Source organism: Coenobita brevimanus, chromosome 104, assembly GCF_032717465.1.
Source record: "Coenobita brevimanus isolate Jiangsu-jjx chromosome 104, ASM3271746v2, whole genome shotgun sequence".
In the NCBI taxonomy this organism is placed as follows: Eukaryota; Metazoa; Arthropoda; class Malacostraca; order Decapoda; family Coenobitidae; genus Coenobita; species Coenobita brevimanus.
The window spans coordinates 17326947-17331934 of NC_137057.1; the positions used below are offsets into that span (position 1 = coordinate 17326947).

At 42.3% G+C, this 4988-nt stretch overlaps 1 non-coding gene across 1 annotated transcript; it reads left to right on the forward strand.

Annotated features, from left to right (window-relative positions):
• The first annotated feature begins 250 nt into the window (after nucleotides 1–250).
• On the forward strand, nucleotides 251–369 carry LOC145416194 (5S ribosomal RNA). The gene has a single exon (XR_013900237.1). It is a non-coding gene; the product is annotated as a 5S ribosomal RNA (ribosomal RNA).
• Nucleotides 370–4988: the final 4619 nt, after the last annotated feature.

A 4988-nucleotide genomic window follows, 5' to 3' on the forward strand; every position in this document is an offset into this window, starting at 1 on the left:
GTTAGTGGCACCGTGGTGGAATCAGCTCATCGACAGCACACTCGGTTTAAAATTGGCCGCAGAAAAAAAATTTGTTAAAGCGAACTTTCGTGTTCATTAGGAAAGCGAAGGGTAGTAAAACACGACCTTTTTTAAGGCGAATTTTCGGTGCGTGATCATTCGTAAAGTGAGGGGTCCCCTGTATGTATACAGTACAATATAGGTATGTACTGTATATATATATCCATCCATCCATAAATGAAAGGGATTAAATTATTACCATACCACGTTGAGTACACCGCTTCCCATCCGATCAGCGAAGTTAAGCAACGTTGGGTCTGGTTAGTACTTGGATGGGTGACCGCCTGGGAACACCAGATGCTGTTGGCATCCCTACGTGTCAAGTGGGGTTGGTGGAGGATTAGTGCCCCTCCCTGTAAAACAATTAACTCTAAACCGGTGGCCACCCCGTCTGGGATACATGGCGTCTGGCAATGAATGAAATGAATGAATGAATAAGCACATTACATAACATATTAACCTAAACACACATCACTCTACATGCTCAAATGTGTCATGGAGAGGAAAGTGATTTAGTTCTCAATCCCTTCAATCCAGTGACATATCGGTACCAGTACAGCATTTGCTACTTTGCTCCTGCCACCTTTAGATGATTCTGTTGAGCTTTAGATTCTTTATACTGGAAGTGTTGGAAACTGCCACAGCTGGTTACTTCATTATTACGGCAGAATAAAAAAGTTTAACGTAACTGTATTTTGGCAATAAGAGTAAATTAAAGAAAAGTGCATCACAGGGAGGAAGTTAAATCCATCAATCCACATTTTTTTTTCCTTGCTACACCCAGATGATTTATATAGCTTAGGACAGGCCTCTAGTAATGAAGGCTATTTCTAAGTCTTCCAGTTTTAAAAATCTGGATTAAAAAAAAAACTCAAAGAAACAAGAAAAAACTAGAGAAAAATATATATCACCCCTCTGAAGTGATTAAGGACGGATATCTTTCATTTGGGGAAACGCAAAGGAGGATATGGTTACTCCCAAGTTCAGTTCATTCATCCTCCATCCCAAGACTACCTAAGGAGGGGAGGGATTCTTGGTTAGGCTACTCGGTCTAGACATTCAAAGTAAGAGTGACCAGTTGCTCTCCCCTTTGCAGCACTATGTCAGCAATAAACCTTAACCACCCCTCAGAATAAGATCCCTATGGTCCACATCCCGACTGCCTTCCTTCAATAGAACGCTGGTGTCTAAAAACTGTATGAGAGTAACAGCGCTAATGTACTATATCAACACAGAGCATGAACGTCCACCCCTGATCTCCCTGCAGGCATCAAAGTACTATCACCAGCTAAAGAGGTAATAGCCAATCACGCATTTCCCCTTCTAAGGTGTTGGGGTCCAAGGCACAGTACCATAGTCCCGTGCATTAAAGACCAGACAGCCAACCTACTTCCCCACGTGGCATCACATGACTGAACACCCTCCAGTCATCTCTCCCCAGCACTGTAACTACTAACAAAATCACCAGTTCTAACATTCCACTACATCTACTTTACACCTGGGGCATTTTCATTACTTTGATCCCTAACTCATCGTATCACAAAATCGTCTTTGGGTAGAGGAAGACATCAAAGCCTCTCTCAGCTCAGAAAAATTACAGGCAGTGAAAAGTACAAAGTGATGGAATATGTAGCAAGCTATCTTTCTGAATATCACTACCAGTAATGTGTCCTACCTTCCCTGTTTCTCATTCCTCTTCAAATATCAGACAGCATTCTTACTTCTGATACTCTTTTGCTGTGTGCGTCATCCTACTGTCACATAAAATATTTCACACATCTTCCACTGCAGCTACCAGCAGGAAGTGTTGACAAAGTTTTGACTGTGATAGTATGGTACATGACACACTCAATCATCTTAACTATGCAGAGATTTTTATCCTCTTGCAGCCTATTTCCAGTAGCCCAGTGACACAATAGCCCAAAACTATGGTTCTGCATCCTTTCCACTGAACTCCTTCATGACTAGGATTGTATTCTTTTATTACGGCTCAAGATTCAAGATGGACAGAGGGCAATTTTATGCCCAGTTAAAGTGAACACAGTGTACAATCGTATAGTATGGTTTAGAGGGTGAACATCCATCCAACATCCAGTCCTTTATTGTCCCAAGAGAAGAAATTCGGAGCAAAGCTGCTTACTCTACATTTTATTTTGCTCCACATTTTAAAGCAAAAGTGTTCAGTTGTTTTTCCTTTTTGCATTTATGTGTATGAATAAAGTCCAACTACTTCTTGGATCGAAACTTGAATCTTAACCCACCAGGCATCCTGTGTATACATATGATTCTACATTACATGAATAATAATTTCTGTGACTCTCGACACAGGTTTAACAACCCATTCCCTGAGCCTAGCATCCTCTTGTGAACCATACACCTTCACACAACACCGCTAGGACGCCATCACCCATACTGGATACATGCCAGGATTGTCTTATTCAGGACTGGTGTGAAGGTATTAGCATTGGTTGTTTTTTCCTGACATACTGGTGGGTCTTGTGAAAAATCAATGAGTCTGTTTTAACAAAATTCAATCTATCAAATCATTCCCTGCTCCTGACTGATATCAAATTTACATCTCTCCTGACAGCAGACCACTTCTCCAACAACCCAATCACCAAGGCCTTGCAATAAATCATTCATGTTGTCATTCATGCTGTAGCTATACCACACTAACTACCTCCTGTAAGTTACCGTCTTCGACATTGTTTTTTGCTATTAACCCCTTAAGTCCTAATCGCATCAACTGATGCGATTTGAGTTTTATGCCAAAATGCCTAATCGCATCAATTGAACACGGCCTGTAAAAAAATGCGGAGCACTTGCTCCACCCCGATTATGACGTACATGGCTTCAGGCCAATGAGAACTCGCCCCTGATGTGGCGTGAGGGGGGATCGGACCAACCCGGGAGGTGGGGGGGCACCCCCCTCTCGGCCACCTTCATGCCACCCTCTACTCCACTCCCTCACGCCCTCCTTATCCCCCATCACTCTCCCACACCTCCACACAACTGCATCTCTCCTCCCACAACAACCTGCGTCCCTTCCCACCCTCTCTTGCCCTTCCTCCTTCCCTGCTCGCCTTGTCCCCCCTCCCCAACCCCACCCCATCTCTTCCTTCTTGTCCCTCACTACCCTTCCAACCCCCAACAGGCACCCCGAGTGTTAGGCCTGATGTACGTACTTGTTTCATATTATTTCTACTTCTTCCCAGATTTTTACACCTTACTCGGTTCATTTCTCATTTCGTACCCACCAGTTTCTGTACGTACGTAGTTGGAGAATGCTGTACGTTGTACTACATACGACATCTTTTTCTTTTTCATTCTCCCTACCTGCCCAAATTAGCACCTCTGAGTAGTGTCCATCTGTGTTAGTTTTTGAAAGACTACAAGACCCTGTAGGGCTGCTCCCCACTCCTGTTTCATCTCCCCACACATACAAACACACCTGTTTTAATGGCTGGTGTGATAATTCCAATGAAATGGAGAGTTTCCACAAGGGAATTTAGTTGTTGCCAAAACTGTAACGATAAGTGTGATGAAGTGTAATGATAATGTGATAATCGTAATGGTGTGATAAATGTGTAATGAGAAGTTAGGACAGTTAAATGAGAAATAGGAAACCAATTATTGCTTTTTTTTTTTTTTCCCTTTCTTATGCATGCATTTATAGCATTATTTAACTTTATTTTGATGTCCTTGATGGTTATAAACATTTATATGTGTCTGTGTTAGTTTTGGAATGACTATGAGGCCTTGTAGGGCTACTCCCCACACCTGTTTTATCTCCCCACACCTACATACACACCTGTTTTTATGGCTGGTATGACAAATCCCATTGAAATGGAGGGTTTCCACAAGAGAATTTGGTTGTTGCCAAAATTTTTCACCCCATGTACCACCAAGGCCTTGTAGGCCTACTCCCCACACCAGTTATCTCCCCACACCTACTGTACATATACACCTGTTTTCATGGTAGGTGTTACAGAACACAATGAAGTGCTTTCTTTTCATGCGCAAAGCTGGTTATTTCCAACCCCTGTACCTATAGGCCTACTCTCCACAGCGTACTTTATCTCCCCAGAATCTAGTAATCTCCCCACACCTACATACACCTGCTTTCATGGTTGGTGTGACAAAACACTTTGAAATGACCTGTTTCAATAAGAAAAATTGGTAGTTATTAAAATTTTCATGTTTTCAATTGTTTTCGAGGGGTAACTATCATAAACTTTTTTTTAACTTTGACGCGCAATTGTGCGGTAACCATTAGGCCTACGGGGGTGCGGATTGCGTTGTCAGGTGTGTAAATTCTTCCTCTTTAGCCAGAACACAGTCAATTTGCCCTTGGTGAAAGTTGCCAAAACACCCCTGAATTGCGGTTGTGAGAGGTACCCTGCCTGAAAAAAATGCGGTCTTAAAGGGTTTAATCGAAGGTAACTTACACAAAAACTGTCTATTTAAATGCCATCAGTACAGTCAAATATAAAAGTCTGTTTGCTTCTGTCTCTGTCAATGCTGGAGTCATAGATGCTTGAATATGACATTGTGAACTGAGGTGCTGATGATCATTCAGTGTGTGTGTGTGTGTGTGTGTGTGTGTGTGTGTGTGTGTGTGTGTGTGTGATTCTGCACCTTTGTCCATTGCACCTCATTTCAAGTATTATGCATCCAGCAATGAGAGAAAGAGGCAGTGACAAATGGTCTTTCATATCTAACTGTACATATCATGCTGATTCCCTAGCAACCTCCTGTTTCCAGCACCAACTCTATGGAAAAGTATACCGGTATATTTTTAAAAATATACATGACCTATAATGCTAAAAACTCCATCCAGCCATCACTCAGTTCTGTGTTATCCCATCGACACTGTATGGGCACAAGACTAAGCTACTCAGGCTAGACATTTAAGGTGACAGCGACCA